This window comes from Pteropus alecto, unplaced genomic scaffold (genome assembly GCF_000325575.1).
Source record: "Pteropus alecto unplaced genomic scaffold, ASM32557v1 scaffold761, whole genome shotgun sequence".
Taxonomy (NCBI): domain Eukaryota; kingdom Metazoa; phylum Chordata; class Mammalia; order Chiroptera; family Pteropodidae; genus Pteropus; species Pteropus alecto.
This window is the reverse complement of record NW_006431558.1, coordinates 522,102-531,967: the sequence shown is the minus strand read 5'-3', so window position 1 is coordinate 531,967 and position 9,866 is coordinate 522,102.

Genomic DNA, 9,866 nt, shown 5'->3' with positions numbered 1-9,866 from the left:
TAATCTTAACTTACCGATGAGAATTCTTCATATTAACATGTTAGGTTTTTCTCTGTGGCCTGAGCTGTGAATATTTTCCCTAATTAGTTATTATATGGCCACAAAAAAGTTTATTTCTATATAGTTGAACTTATCAACATTTTAACTTCTAGCTTTAGAGCCATAGCTAGAAAGGCTTTTCCCAAGCCAACTTTAGAAAGGATTTCCCCAAAGTTTCTTCAAATAGTTATGTGATTCCTTATTTTTCCCCTCTAAGCTTTTTTAAAAAATTGTGTTAAAATACACATAAAATGTACCATATTAACCATTTTTAGGTGTCCAGTTCGGTGGCATCAAGCACATCCATGTTGTGCAATCGTCTCTACCATCCGTCCATCCCCAGAACTCTTTCCATCTTCCCAAACTGAAACTCTGTCCTCATTACACATTCACTCCCCATCCCCCTCCCCAGGCCCTGATCACCCTTATTCTTTCAGTCTCAATGAATTTGACCTCTCTAGGGACCTCATATAAGTGGTTTAATACAGTAATTGTCCTTTTGTGTCAGTTTTCATGCCAGTTATCCTCAATAAAATTGTTTTTTAAATAGTTTTCCATTTTAGGTTTACAGAAAAAGTAAGCACATGGTAGGGAAGTCTCCAGAGACCCTCTCTCCCCAACCCTCTAGTTCCCTCTATAATTAACATCTTGCTTCAGTGAGGAAACATTTGTTACAACTGATGTACCGATATTGATACATTATTATTGTCTAAAGTCCACAGTTTACATAGAGTCTGTCCTCTGTGTTGTACATTCTGTGGCTTTGGACAAAGGTATCATGACATATATCCAGTATTACAGTATCAGACAGAATAGTTTTACTGCCTTAAAAATCCCCTGTGCTCCGCCTGCTCATCCCTCCCTCCTCAGCCCCTGGCAACCACTGATATTTTCACTCTCTCCATAGTTTTGCCTTTTCCAGAATGTCATAGAGTTAGAATCATACAGTTTGTAGCCTTTTCAGATTGGCTTCTTTCACTTAGTAATATGCATTTAAGGTTCCTGCATGTCTTTTCAGAGCTTAATAACTAAGTTTTAAAGATCATTAAATGTATTTCATTAGTTGGATTACCACAGTTTATCTATTCATCTATTGAAGGATATCTTGGAGATATCAGTTGGCTGGGTGAGTTATGGGTGGCGGTGGGGCCATGGCAATTGGTGACCACCAGAGGGCATCAGATCCCCCTTTTCCCTCTCCTGGGGTGGGCGCCACCCACCGCCCGACTGTTCTAATCCACTGTTTGCTGCATTATGGTTGATCTGATTTTTGCCTCGAACTGGAATTGATCTGGAAACCGCTTGTGGGAAAAATTAAGTTGGACTTGCTTTCCTCTTTTTTTCTTTTTTTTCTTCTTTTTTTTTTTTTACAGTCAAAAGGAAAGTTTATTAGAATAGGGGTAACCACAGACAGAGTGTGGTCTCCTCTGAGGCAGAGGGTGAGACAGTGAAAGAGACAGTGAGAGACAGAGTAAAGGCACTGAGAGGGACCATGAATGCTCAGGGAATTCAGTTTATATGTCATTTCTTAGTTTTCATTTCCTTTGATATGGACATACAATGAGGAAAAGGAAGAGTATGTGGCTGAAAAGGTAAGAATGTGTAGAGTGAAAGTCCAGATGGCAGTTTCCAGCCTTTAATCTATAGGTGCCCTATTGTTTTAGCCATAGGGAATGACTCTTGGTTCCCGTTTCTCCTTCACAGATGTGAGAATGCGCTGTCAGCAGTCCCAGCAGAAATCTTCCTTTGTTCTGCAGGTGTCCTCCTGGTTTGGCTGCAGGGCTGATCAGCGCAGTGCAATCTCTGATTGTGTTCATGAAAATTAACATTTTAATTCTCTTGCCTCCTCCCTACATTATTCCTCCTCAGAGATTTTATTCCCTTATTCTTAAGGAGTGTTGAGGGACAAAGGTCTGTCTTCTGTAACTTCTTCAAAGCTGAGATAGGGCTACAGTCCCCGCCTACTGGGAATAAAAATCTCTGGAAGCCTATTTTAAGGGCCCCGGAAGCAGAGAATGTGAGGTCATTCGCCGCAACGTAGAGTGATAGGAAGCCTTGCAGCCCGTCCTGTTGTGGCCGAAAGGAGCTGCGTAGTCTTTTAATTTGAGGTTTAGATGGGGTCTCATGGCAGGTCTTCTCTGTCATCCCAACCTGGTGACACCAAGTCAGGAAAGTTAGAGGAAGAAAAGTAGGAAAAGCAGACGGGACCCGTGGACTCCTGCTCAGTTAGAGAACGAGTCTCTCACCAGCCCCCTGGAAAAGGCTCAACTGGTTGCCCAAGGCCAGCTGATAAATGAATCCCAGCCACTCTTAGATGAGAGGAGCCATGGCAAGTTTATGTCCTTTGGTCCCTTCATGGTTAGCCAGAAAAGATGATGCAGGACAGGGCAAATTTCTCAAGTGATGGGAGACCAAGCCCTGTACTAAGAGAAGAGGGTCCTTCGGTGGAGTTCAACACACACGCCAAAGTTGGAGTCAAAAGGAAAGTTTATTAGAAAAGAAATAACGCTCCGCAGACAGCATGGTCTTCTTTCAGAGGCCGAGAGAGACAGTGAGAGGCAGAGTAAAGGCACTGAGAGGGACTGGACTTGCTTTCCTTTGAAATAAAATCCAGGGTTTCATGACTAGATGTTTTCCTTGGAATTGATTGGGGGTTGTGGGGGGTCAGTATTTATGCATCTTGCGTCAGTATTTATGCATCTTGTCTAGAATCTTGCCCTCAAAGAAACTGACTGAAGTGCCACCTGAATCTCCCTCTGTAGAGATGAGCAGTGGGGGAAAAAAGCCCCACGTCCAATTCCCAATGAGTGCGATGCCACCAACTCCTTGCATTGGATGCTTGTGTCTGGTTGGATGAGAAATCAGGGACTGAGCAGAAGAGGGGATGACTTGGGAATTGTGTGGGTTCACTCTGGTCTGAGGGACCCACCTAGAGAGGATGCCTTCCTCTATCTAGTGAGCATGTTGAGTGGCTATTGCCAGCTGCATATGGAGCTTCGTCCCCAAGTGTGTGCAGACCACCCCCCGGTGGATTCCAATGTAGGTGTGACGGGCCACCACGGCAGTGACGCCTCATTCGCCCTGTGTTGTCACAGGATGATATTGCTTGTTCCCCAAATGCTGATCAATTTTTAAGAATGTGTTTATTAAGGGCCTAGGATGATAAAGGGCATGAATTTATACCCACGCATAGGTTTTTAATTATTAATCCATGATGTATTATTACACACTGAATCTAATTGAGGAGAAATAGGGCATTTAAAGCCACTTAAGTGTTTCCATGGAAACCTGAGTGAAGTCAGAACTCTTTTAATTCTTTTTCAGTCCTTATTTCCTGGTCTCTCTCTCTCTCTCTCTCTCTCTATCTCTCGTCCTTTTTAAAGGGAAATGAATCCAGAGCAACTTGAACCAAAATAAATTGAACCTGAAGGGAACTTTAAAAAAATCCAGCTCCCAGCCACATCCATGGTACTTGGGTTCCTTAGACTCTCAGAAGACATCTTGCCTAGATCACCGCCTGCCTCCAGGAGCTGGAGGGACTGCAGATCACAGGGGAGATTGTGAGGGAGCCTGGCCTGGGGGTCCAGGAGGCCTCCAGGGTAAGGAAGGGCATCCCAGGCAGGAGCAGCATTGTGTGCTAAGACCACCGGGTCACAGAGCTGGACTTGGTTCTATGCAGTTGAGATGGGACACGCATTTTGTGAAGCCTTTAGTTTTTAGAATAGTTTTAGGTTTTTGGAAAAACCGAGTAGTAAGTACAGGGAGTTTCTATATACCCCCTCGCCAGCTTCTCTTCTCCACCCCACTTTCTCCAGGTATTAACATCTTGCATTAGTGATAAAGAATGAACCAATTGATACATTACTATTATTAACTGAAGCCCATAATTTATTTACATTACAGTTGACTCAGCATTATGCAGTTCTGTGTTTGGACAAATGTATGATGACACGCATCCACCATCACAGCATCGTACAGAATAGCTCCACCACTGTGAAAATCCCCGGGGCTCCACCTATTCCTCCGTCACCTCTGAACTCCTGGAAAATACGGATCGTTATCGTCTCTGTAGCTTTGCCTTTTCCCAGGATGTCCCACAGTTGAAATCACACAGTGTGCGGTGTCCTTGGACTGGCTTCTTTCACTAAGCAATATGCATTTAAGGCACCTCCTTGGCTTTTCGTGGGTTGACGGCGCTTATTTTTTTCTTTTTAGTTCTCACATACTTTTTTGTTAATTGTGGTGAGATACACATAAAACTTACAATCGTAATCATCTTTAAGTGTTCGTGTCAGCGGCATTAAGTGCGTTCAAGTTGTTGTGTAGCTGTCCCCACTATTCAACTCCAGGACTTTCTTCATTTTCCCAAACTGAAGCTCTGTCCTCACTAAATACATTTTTTTTCCTCAGTTAAAAAAAGTGGCAAAATACACATATCAAAAAATATACCATCTTAACCATTCTCAAGTGTACAGTTCAGTGGCATTAAGCACATTCACGTGATTGTCCAATCATCCCCACCATCTGTCTCCAGAACTTTCTCATTTTTTCAAACTGACACTCTGTCCCGATTAAACACTAAGTCCCCATCCCTCTTCCCCAACTCCTGGCTCCCAACATCTACTTTCTGTCTCTATGAATCTGACTCCTCTAGGGACCTCCTGTGAGTGGAATCACACGGTATTTATCTTTTTGTGCCTGGCTTATTTTACTGAGCATAACGTCCTCAAGGTTCATCTATGTTATTGTACATGTCAGAATTTCCTTCCTTCTTAAAGATGATTGATAAGAAAGGGCTTACCTCTGTCACATCGCTATTTGTTTTCTATATATGTATAGCTGTTTTTATGTCCCTTATTCCCTGCATTACTGTCTTCTTTTGTGTTTAGTTAACTGATTGTAGTGAAACATTTAAATTCCTTTCTCACTTCCTCTTGTGTATATTCTATAGCTATTTTCTTTCTGGTTACCATGGGGATTACATTTAATACCCTAAAGCTATAATACTGTAATATGGATTTATTCCAGCTTCATGTCAATAACATACAAAAACTGTGCTTTTTTTCCATCTCCATCTCCACTCCTTTCAGTTGTCGATGTCAAAAAATTACATCTTTATATTGTGTGTCCAAAACAATAAACCATTAATTTCTGAAATGTATTAGTCACTTAAATTATGTATAAAAATATAGACTTACACACCGACATTACAATAATCCGGGCTTTTAGGCTGACAATTCATTTCTTAAAAAATGTATTAATCTCTTACATCATGTAGAAAACAAACAGTGGAACTATGCACCATTGTTAAAATGCTTTTATGCATTTACTTTTATTGAGCATTTTATTTCTCCATGTGGCTTTGAGTTACGTCCAGTCCAGTGTCCTTTCATTTCGCCCAGCAGGACGCCCTTGAGCATATCTTGCAGGTCCAGTGGTAACAAACTCCCTCAGCTTTTGTTTATCTGGGAATGTCTTAATTTCTCTCTCACTTTTGAAGGACAGTTTTGCCATATATAGGATTCCTGATTGACAGTTTTCTTTATTTTGCACTGTAAATATGTCAGGCCACTGCTTTCTGTCCTCTACAGTTTCTGATGAGAAATCTGCTGACGATCTTGAGAATCTTTTGTATGTGATGAGTTGCTTCTCCCCTGCTGCTTTCAAGGTTCTCTTTGTCTCTGGCTTTTCATAGTTCGATTATAATATATCTCAGTGTGGGTTTGTTTGAGTTCATTCTTCTTAGAGTTCATTGAGCTTCTTAGATGTTTATTGAGTTTCTTGGATGTTTATATTCACGTCTTTCATCAAATTTGGGAAGTTTTCAGCCATTATTTCTTCAAATATTCTCTCTGCCCCTTTCTCTCTTCTGGAAAATCATGACTATGTTGGTTCACTTGATGGTTTCCCACAAGACCCTCAAGCTTTGTTTGTTTTTCTTCTTTTTTTTTTTTCTATTCCTCAGACTCAATAATTACTGTTGTCCTGTCTTAATTTTTGCTGATTCTGTCTTCTACTTGCTCAAATCTGCACTAGAATTTCTATTTAGGTTTTCTATCTCTTTATCTACCATCTTGCCGTCCCCTTGTCCTCATTTTATAGGGAAGTGGCAGGACCTGAATTCAGACCTCAGCAGTCTGGTTCAAATCCAAGGTCTTAACCATTGCTTCTTCTTGCCCTGGCAATGGATTCTGCATTAATTCATTTCTGCAGTGCATATCACCCTGGGACTTCCCAGTTACTTACCTAAGAGGATACAAAGCCCAGGGGGCAAGAAACCCCATAAAGTGGCCTGTGTTAAAGTGAGACCATGCATCTTAGCGTTAGAAAAATCTAAAACAAAAAACACAACAAAAACCTCTCTCCACCTGGTTCAGAAAGCAATTCAGGGTAATTCATTTTCAGCACATACCACACTGGGGGATAAAACAAGACGGCCCCTTTTCTTCAGCCCTCAGCACTTGCTAAATGCTTCCTAGGTGCCTGTGAGGGCAGCAAAGACTATCCAGTAACCACCAATACCTTCATGGTGGTCTGTAAACCCCTCCTGGTTCGTCTTGCGCTTCACTCCCCTTGCTATGCACTTCTTAGCTCTTTTCAAACACAAGTGTGCAAAGCATGGGCACGCCTCAGGGTCTTTGCATTTGCCATTTCTTCCACCCAAAAGCTGTCTTTCCCATATACCTGGCTGGCTCCCTCCCTTCATTCTTACTAAAAAGGTGTTACCTGACCACTCTGCCTGAGCTCACTCTCTAGCTTCTTGCTCCTCATTAATGTTTTCTCCGTCCATCTCCCACACTGGAAGAAGATCTGAAGGAGCAGGGACCTGCCTCTCCTGTTCGCTACCATCCCCCCAATGAAGTGAGCTCTCACCAGACATCAAATCTGTCAACATCTTGATCTTGTACTTCCAGCCTCCTGAGCTGAGAGAAGTAACTTTCTGTTGTTTATAAGCTACCCAGTCTATGGTGTTCTGTCATAGCGTCCTGCACAGACTAAGGGAGTCATTATTTCTAGTTAAATGTATGAATTTACGTCCTGCACCTGATATTTTGTAGAGAGGGCTTTGAGGTGACCAAAAATGACAGCCTGATTTGCTGCAAATGGAAAATCCTGTCCAATCATTGAGAGATGATAAATGACACTTACTGGATCCAAGGCATTAGGTCCCGGTGACCATAGATTATATTTAGGCTTCTTGCCATCAAAATGCTACTTATTTTCCAAAGAGTAAGATTCTTAATGGTCTCTGCACTTGATAGCTTGATAGCTTGGAGGCTATTCCACTTCAGCAGGTGGTAGCAAGCTGTTTTATTTGCCTGAAAATGTTTTCGTTTCACTGTGTTCTTGAAAACAATTTTTGACGCAAAGTTGACTTTGCTGTTTTAAAATCGGTTTACTAAAGATATGATTCACTGTCTTTTGGCTTCCAATGGTGCTTTTGCAATGTCAGCTGTCAGTATACTTGTTGTTTCTTTGAGGGTAATATTCATATTCTGGCTGATCTGTAAGTCAGCTCTCCGCTTTTGATGCGCTACGGTTTTATCACAATTATTCTAGGTGGGGAGTTATCATTTTGATAATATTTAAATTGAAATATAACACTATATAGTGAAGAATTACCTAGAGAGGTCTTGCTTCTGCCCTGGCTCCTGGGAGGTAACCTCTAAACCCTTGGGATTTCTCATGACAGGAGTGTGTTGGCTTCATGATGGGCCCCTATGACCACACTTGATAGTTTATGCTATCTAGATGACTCATGGTTGGCCTTGTATAGTTTAGGCTAAGGAAACACTCAGAATGAGAGTTGGCCATACCAGAAAGAGTACCCACATGATTAGATGGATGAACCACGTGATATCAGCCCAACCTCCAGAGAAGGGAAAGGGAGTTGGCAACTATTCAATCAATCATGTAACAATTCAATCAATGATGCCTACCTAATGAAACCCCAGTAAAAACTCTGAACAATAAATCTTTGGTGCGCTTCTCTGGTTGGCGATAATCTTTGCTTATTTTTGCTGATTAATTTTTGCTACCCCAGAGGACAATGCACCCCGGAGGACAACAGAAACATCTCGATGTTAAATCTCCATTGTCTTGGTCATGGTCAGTGCTGGAGAATCATGTGCTGAGAGATACACAGGTATAATATTTTTCTATGTCTTATCTTCTTTTTGCTCCTTAATTCCTCCATTGCTGCCTTCTTTTCTGTGACTGCTTGCCAGCTTCTGCCATCCCTTGCTCCAGATGGCTGTGGATAGGATATGTCTTTATAGCTTTTGACAGATGCTACCTGGGAAGTTGCCTCAGCCCTGGGACTACTCTGAGGGTAATGAAACAAAAGCAAGCTTCTGCTAGTCCCTGGGGAGAGGGGACCGAGGGCAGGTCAAAATGCACAACCAGTTTTTTGAGAATGAGATCCATATTGCACCTCACACACAGCTGGAGATAGCATCCAACCCCACAGGTTAAGGATTTTATCCCACAAGGCTGCCTCCTCGCCCCTTTGATGCCAATCACAAGTCCAGGTTATCACCTGTGCTTCTAACCCTCAGGCTATAAATCAGAGACATAGCCATGACCCCGCTCCTCGGGTTTGATTAATTTGCTAGAGCGGCTCACAGAACTCTGAGAAAAATTTTAAAAACTTATTAGATTATGGTTTATTATAAAGGGTATTAAAGGGTACAAATGAACAGCCAGATGAAAAGATACCTAGGGTGAGGTCCTTCCGTCCCCATGGCGTTTGGAGCTTAGCACATGGATGCATCTGGTTCACCAACCTGGAAGCTCTTTGAACTCTGTCCTCTGAGTTTTTGTGGAGGCCTCATTACAAACGCATAATTGATAAAATCATTGGCCATTGGTGGTTGATTCAACTTCTAGCAGTAATTACCACATGTGTGCGCTGACTCGGGGTCCGGCTGGAGCTGACTCGGGGCCCGGCTGGAGCTTTCATAATTCCATCCTGTTAGGTGGGATGCGGAACTGATCTCAAAAGGGCCAACGAGAGCATTTTGAAGGGGACTTCCATGTCCCCTCCACAAATATAGCTGTTGTGACCTTGATCAGATGAAAATAGTCTCTATGATTTTTCAGAGCAACCGGATAAACCAGCAGAATCTATTCTTAATTATCTGGCTGATGCTCCTCATTTGGAGATTCTTCACATCTCTCAACCTGCACTTGAGGTTGGTCATGCGGACCTGGCTGCTGAGTGACTTATATTATTGCTTATAAGGTTTTTATAAAATTCAGGTAAAATATGCATAAAATTTACCATCATAAGCATTTATTATTATCCAGTTCAGTGACATTATGCACATTCACATCGTTGTGCCACCACCACCACCAGCCTTCTCCAGAACTCTTCATTTTGCAAAACTAAAACTTTGTTCATTAAACGCTAACTCTTGATTCCCCTCTCCCAGCCCCTGGCACCCACCCCTCTGCTTTCTGTCTTAGAATCTGACTCCTCTAGGGATCTCCTATAAGTGGAATCGTACGATATTTGTGTCTGGCTCATTTCACAAAGCATAATGTCCTCAAGGTTCATCCGAGATGTAACATATGTCAGAATGTCCTTCATTTTTAAGGCTGAATAATATTCTATTGCATGGATATACTTATAGTTTATCCATTCAGCCCTCAATGGACACTGGGGTTGTTTCCACCTTTTGGCTGTTGTGAAAATTAATAAAAGAAACCTAACGTTGGAGTAGGCAGGACCTGTGGGGGGAGCTCTCATGTTCTACCACTCATCATTGATTGCCCCAAACAGGAGGAGATGTACACTGCATCTCCAAGAGGAAGATGTTTTCTAC